The following is a 13,738-nucleotide window of genomic DNA, read 5'->3' as shown; positions in this document are numbered from 1 at the left end:
GAAAAAAAAACCAAAAAACTTAAATCACGCTGAATCCAATGGAAGATACTCTCTGTAAACGTGACATTCAACTAATTAGGAGGAAGATATTTATGTAGAACATATGTTGACACACAATGGAGTAGCTCATGCCTTAAAGTATCAACTAATTCATAAGAAAACAAACAATTACACCATAAAAAGGCTGGAAAAATATTTCCACTGTCTGTGGAATCCCAGTTGGAAGGAGTTGGGGCTGGCATTTTTCTTTTCTGCACTTTAGCTCAAACTTGTGAATGTGGACCTGAAAGCATGTTGTCAAAGCAAACAGAGAAGGGGAGGCTTAGAAAGGAGGTGGAAGGGAATACAAGCTAGAGACCAAGAAGCAGTTGTTGTAGCCTCACATGCTTGCATTCATGGTTATTAGAAACTGTGCCTAAAATAAGCTCAGGGAATGTAAACTTTTAACATATTAAAAGTCAGTATATACTAAGAATCCCCAAACACCAATCACATCACAAAGAATATATGCACCCCTATGTTAATAGCAGCATTATTTACAATAGCCAAGATCTAGAAACAGCCCAAGTTCTCATCAGTAGATGAGTGGGTAAAAAAGCTCTGGTACATTTACAAAATGGAATACTATGTAGCTGTAAAAAAGAAGGATCTCTTACCCTTTGTAACAGCATGGAGGGACCTAGAAAGTATTATGCTAAATGAAATAAGCCAGTCAGAGAAAGACAAATACCATATGATCTCACTTATATGTGGAATCTAACAAACAAAATAAACTGATGAACAAAATGGAACCAGCAGCACGGATACATGGGACAGACTGGCCGGTGCCAAAGGGGAGGGGTGGGGGTGACTGGATAAAGAAGGTGAAGGGATTAGCTAAAGAGCATATATGCATACCCCATGGACACTGACAATACTTTGGTGAAGGCCATGGGAGGGGAAGGCAGGGGTGGAGGAAGATAGGCAAAGGGTAGGGAAAGGGGGAACTCCTGCAATTATGTCAACATAAAAAATTTTAATAAAAGAAAAATCACATCCCATACATATCACTCAGATAAGTTTTGAGTGGCCTGGGTCCTATAACTAGAATACGGCTCTAGTACTTCACACTTTGTACAAATAATAAACTCCTGATAGAAAAAGTAGATAATTAGGACTGCATATCATATATGTATTGTATGTATATATGTATGTATGTATGTATGTACCTACCTGTCTCTCTGTCTTTCTGTCTGTATCACTGAAAAAGAGAGAGATGGATGAATGGAAAAAGAGAAAAGAGGGAGACAGAAACAGAGGGTGAGAGAGAAAGACAGAGAAAGTTGGAGTCAGGAGAGAAAGAGTCAAGAAGAAAGAGAGCATGTACATAGAAATAAACAATATCAAAAGTCATGATGTGCTCAGAAAAATATAAATGACCAAATATGACATTAGAAATGGTAGAAAACTTAAATAAAGCAACAAACATAGGCAAAACTTAAAATTGCATTTAAAATTCTATCTCTTTAAAATGTTGACATTGATTGGACTAAGTAAGGGGTAATTATAATGAAGAGATTTTCTTAATTTAATATGTATAATTTTGATTACATCATTTAAAATGATAATCTATTTACTTCACTGCTTCTGTAATAATTTAAAAAATCAAGTAATACTATCTTATTGAAATACAGATAAGAGCATATAAATCACTCCTAATCTCTTGTTCTCATATAAACACATTTTGATTTGTATAGTAATGTTTGGTGCCTTCGCTCTTTCAATTACATCATTTTATATAAACTTTATCCTGGTTATATTTTATTACATTATTTAAACATTTTCTTAAATATTTTAATGTTTGCATAAAATTATATCACGTATATATGTTCAATAGTTAACATATCTTTTATCATTTTGAGATTTTATAAATTATTAAATTTCTTTTCTTACAATTTACTCTTTTACAAGGTAGGGGAAATCAGTAGGGCAACTTGCACTGTTATATGAAGTAAAAGGAAAAAATAATAAAAAGAAATGAAAAAAACTACAATATTTTAGAAATTAAACAGTGCTGGGGCAATTCTAGGTACAATATGAATTTTGTTAAAATTTTATAAATGTTTATGTTAAAATAAATAAATGATTAATCCCATTTCTGGAGATGCTGAAAGGCAGTATTAGTAGGGAAAGAAAGTTGAATAAAATAATGTCAATATAATTACAATTATCTACCAAAAGAGAATTTCGCAACACAGCAAATGCTCTAAAAATTTTGTGGTTTTGTTTAGTTTGTCTTGGTTTGGTTTGGTATGATGGATGGCGATAACGATAGATACCTAGGACAAATAAATACAATAGTAGCACAAATATTGTGATGAACACCAAAGACAAAAAGAAAAAAATTACTTTTTTGTCTTAAACTAAAGTTAGGGATAACTACCAGAGATATTTTTCATCTATGTTAAGAGACAACATAATTAGGAAGAAAGGTTTGGCCATTGCTTGGGGTAAGTGGTTAAATGCTAACAGGAAGCACAATTTCTTTCTTTCCAGGTGGGCTAGCAAAGAAAATAATCTTTGTACTGGAGCGTAGAACAGACAAGGTTAAAGGAAATTGAAGACCCAGATAAGGAAAATGAGAGTAAGTAAACTCCCTACCTCGTAATGAAGCTGGGTCTCTAGGCTCAGACAAATTACTTCTTAGCATACGGAGAAAACTTTGAATATGTGACTGGCTGTTCCACCCACGGTTATCTTTGAGAAATCAAGGGAGAGTTTCAATGGGCAAGTGTTCCGTAGTTCAAAGGGTCAATTTTAGACCTGCAAGTTGGCTTAACATTAAATCCATATGACTTTCCAGAGTTATTCTTGAGAATTTAGAAAATAATGCAGTAAGCACTAGAGGATTTCACGAATGTGCTATGAATAAGACATGAGATTTCAAAAATGAGATTCTTATACACAATGCGATATATTCAAATCAGGGATCTGATAATATACTTAATAATATTCTTGTTTGCAGGGTGAGGAAATACTGTTGAGATAAAAATAGGGTTAGTCATAGCTTTGATTCTTATTCAAGAAGTCAATGCATAGAAAAAACTCTAGTGATGTGCCGTGTGACTCTGCTATTGACCACATCTTGACCAACATTTATATTAAGTAGCATAAAAGGAACCTTGGAAAGTGAGCTCCCTGAATTGATAGATGACAAAACTCTAGGTGTGATACCTAACTGATCCAATTGTAAAAGATGAATTCAAAAAGAGAATCAAGGCTTGACTAGTGTTGTTATATTTTTAAAAGAAAACGTGGATGTATATAAAATATTGTACTAGGTTTATAAAAATTGTTTGCCTAATTAACAGAGAGGGGAGGGGAGTTAGGAAAACTTGGTTCAAGAGCAGTTAGAGTGAAAAGCAGCCAGGGGAATTAGCTGACTTATTTGTTCACAAAATGAAAGAAATAATGGGAAGCCCATTTTAGGGTCAGCACCATCTGTGTTCCCTAGTTCAGTTTTACCAGCAATAAAGTTATATTTTTATTCCTGGTTTATACCTGTATCAACTCAATTGGATCAAAAATCATGAGGGAGAGAGGTATGATCAAGTGGTTTATATACCTGATTATATTTTTCACCCTCTTATTATTCTCATTTCACAGATGAGAAAACTTGAGGCTTAGAGAGCTTTACCTGCTTACCCAAGTCAACCCATAAGTAAAAACAGAATTTGAGCCAGGATCCAATTGGCTCTAACTCCTTTGCTATTAACCACACTTCTCCACCCTTCTGGAGAAGAGGCTAAGATCCTCCCACACTCAGTACACCTCCTTTTAAGGGGAATAAGGACTAGCTGAAATCTGGCCAAAGAAGGAAGCGGGAGAGGTAGGGCGAGGGTGATGGGGATTTGAAATTTGTGCTATGAGACAGGGCAAAAGGACCTGGAAAAGGTTTACTCTGAAAGGAAGGAGACACAAAAAGCACAAGGAAGAGAGATTATATGTATTCAATGTGTAAACAGAAAGCTGACTTCTGCTGGGGGAATGAATGAAACCTGTGGGAGGCCAATTTTCATTAATATTTAAATGAACATTACAATGAAAATGATGCAAAAAATGTTCTTGGCTGTTTTGAATTCCATCTAAAACAAAGGCTGAATTTTAGGAATCTGTAGAAATAATACCTCTCCTGGATTTTTTCATTTATATAATATAGATGAACTGAGCACCTAGTATAAGCCAGGCACTTTGCTAAATGCTGAGAATATAGTGTTGAACAAGAGACAAGGAACATATTTAGAAAATAAATTATAATATAATTATAAAATAAAAACACAGTATTGAACAAGATAAGCACTCTTCTATCGTAAAATTCCATTCTGGAGAGAGGGTGAAAACTAAGACAGTAAAGCGTGAATAACTTAGTTTGTGACGTTGATACTGTACACAGACAAGTGGTGGGTAATAGGGTATGACCAAGGCTGGAGGAATATGTTAGATGGCGGCTCAAGAAAGTCTTCTGCGAGAAGATGACACCTGACCAATGTGCTGAGTGCTTAATGACAAAACAGAGCTCACAAGATCCAGAGAAAAAGAATGTCAGTAGGGGTCACATCAAGGACAAAGGTCCATAGGTTTGAGTGGGCTTGTTGTGTAGAGGAAATTCACTATGAATTGGGAATCGCAAGCTTACCTGAGAGGGTAAGTTCAATCCTTACGCTAATAGTCTTGACTTGAAAATGTCATTTTCTGGTCTAAATCTTTTAAATATAGATGCAGCAGAATTCACTGGTATAGACATGAAAAATCCATGACATTAGCTGTCAATGGGTGAGTAATATTTTGTGGCATGTTTTTATACTCTGCTGATAAACACTTTGTCACTTGTCAACCTGTAGAAGGTATGGATTTTATTCTTCCCCAAGTAAGAGGATATCTAGCCCGCCGGTTAGCTCAGTTGGTTAGAGCGTGGTGCTAATAATGCCAAGGTCGCAGGTTCGATCCCCGTATGGGCCACAGAGTCTTTTTACGTAAGAGGAAATCCTACATGCATTTTTAATTATCATGATGAACGCTTTGTCCAAATTGTATTTTCAAAACAGATGATAATAGTATTTCTATCACCACTCCCAGCCTAAGCTCTTGGGCTAAGCACAGAACAGAGACTGGGAGCCCCAAGCTGTTGTCTTCACACTGTCACTGGCCAAGTGAGTGATTTTAACCAGTTCATAATGTCTCAGAGCCCCAAGTGTCTCTACTTACAAAGAGCGAGGATTACAACATCTGCCTTACCCTCTTGATACTACTGAGCTGGGTAATTTAGACAAGATGTAAAGATGATCTGAAGATTTTAAATTATTACACAAGACAAAGATCTCAAAGGGAACTTTAGCATTATCCTCCATTGGAAGAGAAAGAAATCTTTCTAATTTTTCTATAATTTGTAGAAGATTTGAAGCCCAGCACATGCTTCTAACAAAGAAGAAATAGGAACCAAAGCAAATTGAAACATAAGGGCAATGTTGAAAAAGAGGGTAGTGATTAACATTTATATGAAGGAGTAAGGAACAGGGAGATATTTTGCTACAAGGCAATATGGTTGCAAATAAAATGTGATTTAGAACTTTGTAAAATAAAGAGGAAAATTCAGAAAAAACTTCAGTCAAACATATAAAAGAAATATACCACAGCACCGGGTCCCTTAACTCTTTTCTTATTTTTATTAAAAGGCAAAAACTATCTTAACACATATACTTTGGATACAAATCTGCCACAGTTTACTTTTTATCTGTACAAACAGAAAATTGTGAATTTTATAGGTTTCCTCATATTTATTCCTTGCTAGAATATTATTATTAAACTTATTTTCCCAAAAGAATTAAGTATTGTAATGCTGCAGAAATAGACTGGGAAACTCATTGCCTTATCAAAAAAAAAAAAAAAAAAAAGCTTCATTTCATGGAGAACAGAATGGCTATGTGGTTTAGGAAGGTGTCATTTCCCTGGCTCTCTATGTACAGAGAAGTGAAAATGATAAATTGAAGAGTGCCAAGAGACAGACCAAATTGAAGAGTGCCAAGAGACAGACCAACACATAAACCAATGAAAGATCAATACTTTAGAGGGTAACAGAGACTTAAGAAGGTTGAATGCAAATAAGGCTGGAATGCAACAGGTTTCCAGAGGCTGGTTAGTGAAGATTTATGACCAACTTCATAGCTCATGTTTATCTGATATTATTAACTTCACAGACCTCATGTCGCCTAAACATGTATTCCAAAGTGTAGGTGCAAAATTAGATCAGAAAAGGCTTCTCTACCCAAAGTTTTTATGCCTCCCTCCCTCTCATCACCCCCATCCCCTGAAACAGCCTGAAATTCTATTAGTTAAGATTCTTTTTTCTCAAATTTTTAGATATTGTGATATGAGAGAACATAAAGAGAGGAGCAAAGTATTTGTCATTAAAACAAGGCCTAGCATTAATTGAGATCTGTGTGACAGGCAGGGGACAAACTGCTCTACATATATGGCTTCATAACCCTTAAAATGATCTTTTGATGTAGGTTCTATTAGCATTTTAAAGATTAAAGTAACTGAAATTCAGAGAGGTTAAATGACTTGCTCAAGGTCATACAGCTTAGTGAACTGTAGAATCAGGAAACAACCCATTATCTGTAAAGGAATTGACTAGAAAGAAGCAAAGATCTGCTGTGTGGCAGTAAGGACCATGCTCAATTTAAGGTCTATGAATTTACAGTAATATGAACTTGCAGAACTATACCACTTTTCCCCAGCAAGGCTTAACAGCTCAAGAAAAAGAATGAAGGAAGTTAATTGTTGAATTCATCCAAGACTGACTGAGGACTGACCTGATTGTTGTGGTTAAAGCATAAATACACTACCACAGGGCAAATACCATGTCCTGAAAAGTCTAACAAAATTTCTAACCTCAGTGTCTTGTAAAATGAATGCAAATGAGATTCAGGGCAGGTTGGGTTTTTTGGTGGGGGCAGAGGGGCTCATAGAAAACAAGAATTGCCTTGGCAAAGTCAAGTCTCCAGGAAAAGTGGGTCTGAGTAAAGCTGCATTTGGGTTTCATGAGCTTTATGAGGATCTTGGGTGAGAGTGAGCCAGCAAAAGAAAGGGTGCTGAGAGGAGGTACAAGCATGTCAAGCATAACTTGTTCAATGTCCTAATTATTCTCCAGGCAAGGCCACCTTAACCTCATACCATAAAGAAAAATAATTTACAAATTTCATCATACAGTATTGGCAATATATATAAAATATTTGAATTTGAAGAAAGAGAGTAAGAATTTAAAAACACATACACACACAAAATACGCACGACAAATCATGTGTCTTTAAAGGTAAAAAAAGTGACCCTCTGGGCTGCCTCACTTACAGACGTCATGCTTCGGGGAAAGAAGCAGGAAGAGAGTATTAAGACAGTTATTTCTTTCTTCATTTTTGAGTCTTTTTTTAAAAAAATTATTACTTTGAAGATAAAAGAGAGAAAAGAAAAAGAAAGAATAAACACAGTCAAGTGGTGGGGGACGCCCCAAGAAAGGGGGAGACGGAGTGTAAGGTGGAGAGGCAGAGCCTGGGTGGAGGAGGACACATGCCCGGGTTGCGGGCTCGATCCCCAGAAAGGGGCGTGCAGGAGGGGGCCGATCAATGACTCTCTCATCATTGATGTTTCTTTCCCTCTCTCTCCCTCTCCCTTCCTCTCTCTGAAAACAATAAAGATATATTTAAACAAATAAATAAATCATGGTATCTTCTTACTTTGATTCATAGAAAACATTATCTTTACTTAATTTAAATGAGGAAATAATCTTCTAGTGGCATCCATTTACACTATTTCTAATGACAACAATTGAACTTTAAGGACAGATAGAATTACTATATATTTATTTATTTATTTATTTTTAAATATATCTTTATTGATTTCAGAGAGAGGAAAGGATGGAGGAGAGAGAGATAGAAACATCAATGATGAGAGGGTCATTGATCGAGCCCGCAACCCGGGCATGTGCCCTCACCGGGAATCGAACCCCGATCGCCTGGATCCTAGGTTGGCACTCAACAACTGAGCCATGCCCGGCCGGGCAGGATTACTATATATTTAAACAAGCTTAATAGGCTCCAGAGAATTTCTAAAGTATTCCTGTTTGCAGATCTGTTATTCCACACCATATTCTTACGATTCCTCTTTTCCTTTTTTTTTGCTTTCTCTCAAGTTGCTTTCCCATAGCATTTTAATATCAGGCCATTTCTGTTAGCTATAAACTTTTAGAAGTTTATTTTTAACCCTTGCATTTGTGCCTTATTGCATTTATAGAACAGAAATCTGTCTTATCTAACAAACCCCTCTTTTAAGTTCCACACTGGTGTTTCAGAGCAGCCACTTGGACAGACACTTCATTCAGTCACTGGCATTCATTCTGGTCCCACGAGTGCAGCTGGGAAATTAGCACTTTTTTGGTTATTGAAGTACTTTTTTTATTGGAGAAATTTTCATGGTCTTCTGAAATGGGCTAATTTATTCCATCTATCCTAAAGTGCCATAAACAATCTAAGAATTGCCCAATCAGTACTTTGTTCTTGCTAAATAGAAAAAAAATAATAATAATAATAGTGAGAAGAAGAAAAAAGAATAAGAAAAAAAATAAAACTTGAGAAAAATATCTACAGTGCTTTATGTATGCCATATTTTTTTAAGACACTGGCACAATTTATACTCTGGGACAGCTGCCTTAACACAAGTCAAATACGCTTTATCTGGAGAGAATTTGCATAACTTCAACAATTATTTATATTGGAATAACCAATGGGAATGCACACAGAAAAAAGATAATGTTCATATTCTCAATAGTCTTGTGAGAAATCAGTAGATAACAGATCATTCTAATGGTAGTTTCCACTCTGTGCTATGTAAGCATAGAATAGGATTTGACCCAGTTTGGGATATGTGTGGTAAGAACTTAAATCAGGGAACTATCTCCTGAAATGACTTCTAAACTGAGTACTAAAGAATGAGTTGATTTTATCAAGGTTTAAAAAATAAAATGAGGAAAGAGTATTCCAGAGAAACAATAGCTGGCACAAAACACAGTTTTGAAAGAGCATACTGTTTACAGAAAACTTCGTCAGCGTTTCTGGAATTTAGAGTTGAGGAGTATAAATTTCAGACACAATAGAAATGAAGACATGAGCCTGGCCTGGTAGTGAAGGGCCAAGGACCTTATGTTGAGGAACTGGAACCTTAATCTGCAGATTAAGGGAAATCACAGTATAAAAAGATATGAATTTTAGATAGATCACATCAAAGACAAAGATAAATTTTAGAGGAGCAAGATTAAAGGCAAAGATGTGTCGGGGAGAAGAATTTTTTTCTTCTACCCATCTTAGGTTTTCACTGATGGAAGCCTTGCAAATTAGGCTGATAAAAGACCAATTAACAAAAAAAACCAAGTAGAGGTATATCAGCACATGCATTGCTCAAACACATAGTATTCAGTGACTCAAAGCGGTAGTTAGAACGTGGGCTTATAGAACATCTTAGCAAAGAACAAAAAATGTGTGAATTGATAAGACAGTTGAAAGAACTCTGAACTTCTAGGGGTGTAAACTGTGGAATGGTAAATATATGAGGAAACTAATGGTAGATAAGAGCTCGTTAGAAAGATTGTGTATACTTTCTCAGTGTCATCTCTGTGCTAATAAAGGTCTAGAGCTGTTTCATAATTAAATCCTGTCCTTCTGGTAGAGAGTGGAGGTAAGACAAATTTATGTCCTGTTTTCAGGCAAATGGAGGGCAAAGAGCTTTTCTTGTAGCTACTTCTTCTCAATTGCCTTCAGCTCAAAATGATTCTTATATCGAAGGGGCATCGCCCGGTCAGGAGTGGCTCAGCAGTTGAGCATCGACCTAGGATCCAGGCTCTCGGGGTTCGATTCCCGGTCAGGGCACATGCCCGGGCTGGGGCTCAATCTCCAGTCAGGGGTGTGCAGGAGGCGGCCAATCAATGACTCTCTCATCATTGATGTTTCTATCTCTCTCTCTCTCCCTCTCCCTTCCTCTCTCTGAAATTAATAAAAATATATATTTTTTGAAAAGAAGGCATTATTTTGGAGCTGTATATTCTGCCACCCTTCAGATGCTAGTGTAGAGGATACTGTAAACAGGACGAGGTGATGGGCGACTAAGTCAGGTGGAGGTAGTAGGGATGAAGAGAGGGCACAAGCAGTGTAAATTCAGAGGACAAAAGCATCAGCATAATTGTACTGAACGGCTCCACAGCACCGAGAGGGGCTTCCCGGCGTGGAGGACTGCATGCACGGCAGTCCTTTCAACTAAGGACAATGTTCTTTAAATAACTAACTAGACAAAAGATGCAGGCTTGAGGAAGATGACTCCATATTTAGATTAGAGATGCCCAGGAAGACACTGGATTTCTTAATATGAATCTCATGGAATAAAGTCAAGTCTAAAATAGCCATCAATTAATGTAAGGAGGCTAAAATGAAGAGTGTGACTGAGATCAAAGGAGTGTTGAGTTAGAACTAAAACTGGAAATGGTTACAGACAAGAGTCTTAGACACGAGGAGGTTAAAGGACACCAAGAAAAACTGTCTCAAAGCTGAGGAGGGACGTGAGGAGGGAGGGAATTATAGATGCTACAGGGAAATGAGAGTTTCAAGGACAGAGTGGGCAAAGTTGTGACGGGAATGGCTATCTCCTGTCAAGTAAAAACTGGAAGCTTTTCCCACACTGATTAAAGGTCACTGGGGATCTTTGGCACGGAGTGAGGGAGGGGATACTTTCAATGCAGTGTAATGCAGTGATTTTCAACCTTTTTCATCTCATGGCACACAAACTAATTACTAAAATTATGCAGCATGTCAAAAAATATATTTATTGCCTATATGACAAAAATAGGTCTAATTTTGATCCATTCACACTGGATGGCTATTGTTGTGTTGGCTGTTTTCATTTTTTAATTTGACAATCTATAGGAAAAGAGGTCAGTGCCCCTGACTGAATAGTCAGGTATTACACGTTCAAAAAATTCTTGTAGCACACCGGTGTGCCAAGGCATACTGGATTGAAAATCACTGGCATAATGGGTAAATAGAAATAGAGAAAAGCAATAATAATAATATGTATATATATATATATATGATGTATAAAATATATATTCTCTAGTCAGAATATGTAACCAAAGAATTCTTCTTGCACCCCAACCCTCCCCATGAAGGGACACACTTTTTTACTTGTTTTGTTTTTGAATGGGAGGAATGGAGTATGTTCACAAGGTTAGGGGTAGGAGCAGTCTATAGAGAAAAATACATTGATGATACAGAGTAACAAGCATAACTAAGAGCCAGTGGGAACTGAAGCAATCAATTCAAGAGCAAATGTAGAGGAATTTTGCTTACACGTGAGGAAGGCCACCATGGCCTCTCTAAAACTGCAGAAAAGGAAAGACTGATGTGTGCTTAGGTGTTCTCAGTTATTGGATTAACCTATTCAAATTTAGTTTGCAACTGTTGCTATGTACCTTCTAATGAATTAAAGCCACAAATCTTTATTTTACCATTTTCCAGGCTGTTCTCAAGAGCTTAAGCATACACATTTGAAATGCCAAGGTAAACTATGCTAACAGAGTAGAACACAAGCAAGCTAAAATGACAGACTTAGACACGGCATTAAGATGAAGCAGTCTAGAGTGGAGAGGTGGCAACGGAGTAGGTGGAAGCTGCGCTCACCTCCTCCCAGCCCTGAACTGGAGTTACAACTGAATTGTGGGGAAATCGACCATAACCAAGGGAAGACAAGATGAACAGAAGTCTGGTATCTCCTTCGCAACCACTCGTGCTGGGATCCAGGAAGAAAGTGCAGGTCAGGGGGATTAGAGTCTTGTGAGCACAGACAGGGCTGTGTGGCTCGGGGGCCTCCCTGTGCAGGCCTGCACCACCCACAAGCCTCATCTTTCCTGGGGCAAACATTCCCCTCCCATTTTCACCAGCCTGCAGAGACAGCACAGGCTCCACTCGCCCAGGGCCCTGGCACCTCTCCTGAGTTTACACCTGCGGGGAGTCTGCTGCCTGAGCCTGTGGTATGCACTCCCTTGAAGGGATCTTGAGGACCCAAGGAGAATCAGAGACAGAGCTGTGTGATGCTGGGGCAGAGTCCAGGTCCTGCAATGGCCCGGAGCACCCTGTCTTTCATAGAGTAGCAAGAGAGACGCCTGCCTACTGGAAGCAACACACACACACACACGCACACACACACACACACGTCGCAGTGAAGCCGGCTGCCTGTCCCAGCCTCCTACAGGAGACCCACTAGTTCCATCAGGAAAACCATTAGCTCCAGCCCGTGGTTCCTCATGGCCCTGCCTGGCTGAGCCTGTGACAGTAGTGCCAGCTAGGATCCCCAGTGCACAAGAATCTCCAGGAGGCCTGGGCAGACTAAGGGAAAAATTGAGTTGTGAGGCTCAAGGGGGAAAGGTATGCTTTTATTTTTTTCTGCACACTCCAGACCAGCGACACCCATTTCTGTGCAGACACTTCCCTTCACATGACCAAGACCTGGTTGGTGTGGGCCTGATGAACACTACTAGCCTCACCCTGTTGAATCCCTGAGACCTAGCCCCACTACAAAGGCCCACGGTCACAGGCAGGTGGCAGCTAACCTTGGTGTACCCTGAGACTGTTGCTGAGTAGCCTTAAACACAGCACTGGTGCCAAGTTTGAATCTATATCAGTCTGGTGAACACTATTCACCCCTAGCTAATGACTTACTGAGAGCGTCCCTGAAACAGCTCACATACTGCCAGAGGCTCTTTCAGTGACTGAGTCTAACAGACAGCTAACAAGTGAAAGCAGATCTTGGGGAACTTTGGACCTTGTGTTGATTTGCCCCCAGGCTCAGTGCTGGTGGAAACCAGGTTCCTCCCACACATATCCAGGACCAGCAGAAACAGCCACAAATTGCAGATCGCTTTGTAGCTCCAAAAAGGTAGCCCAGGGCCCATCAGTAACATGGACAGGCACTGGATCCTTCCCAAGGGACCCCAGAACTAATACAGCCAGGGGTTCAGACCACCTCAGAGCACAACCCAATAAGCCCCATAAGCATTAAACACAAAGGGAGATCTCAACAGACACCAAACCCTGTTGGGGCGAATTCAGCTTTGTGGAGCCAGCACATGAACAGCAGCTCACACAGTGCATTGTTGGGGTGTGTGTGGGGGGGGTCAATCCTCATAGCCAGTAGGAGGGCGATCCCACCCTCAGTGGGCCAATGGCAATCAAGACTCAACTACATCAGACTTGTTCCCATAACCCACACAGGGGACATTCCTGGAGCACCTAGCTCAGGTGATTAGGAAAAAGCACTTCTGAACCTCACAAGACACCTACGACACAGGGCCATCATACCAAGGCATAGCAGAGCCACCTAATACACAGAAACAAAAACAGAGAGGCAGCCACAATGGGAAGACAAAGAAACATGCCCCAAATGTAAGAAAAGGAAAAATGCCCCCAAAAGAACTAAATGAAATGGAGGCAAGCAAGCTGCCGGATACAGAGTTCAAAACAGTGGTTACAAGGATGCTCAAGGAACTTAGCAAAAAATTCAAAAGCATGAAAAAGGATATTGAAATCATGAAAAAGAACCAATCAGAAATGAAGAATATACTGAAAGAAATCACCTACAGGGTAGAGGAAGCATAGGACCAAATCAG

At 38.8% G+C, this 13,738-nt stretch overlaps 1 non-coding gene across 1 annotated transcript; it reads left to right on the top strand.

The window, feature by feature from the left end:
* The first annotated feature begins 4,924 nt into the window (after positions 1–4,924).
* Positions 4,925–4,998, top strand: TRNAI-AAU (transfer RNA isoleucine (anticodon AAU)). Its single transcript has one exon. It is a non-coding gene; the product is annotated as a tRNA-Ile (tRNA).
* The last annotated feature ends 8,740 nt before the right edge of the window (positions 4,999–13,738 follow it).

Source organism: Miniopterus natalensis, chromosome 3 (genome assembly GCF_054644295.1).
Source record: "Miniopterus natalensis isolate mMinNat1 chromosome 3, mMinNat1.hap1, whole genome shotgun sequence".
NCBI lineage: Eukaryota > Metazoa > Chordata > Mammalia > Chiroptera > Miniopteridae > Miniopterus > Miniopterus natalensis.
The sequence above is the reverse complement of the archived record's forward strand: the minus strand, read 5'-3'. Positions and strand labels throughout refer to the sequence as shown.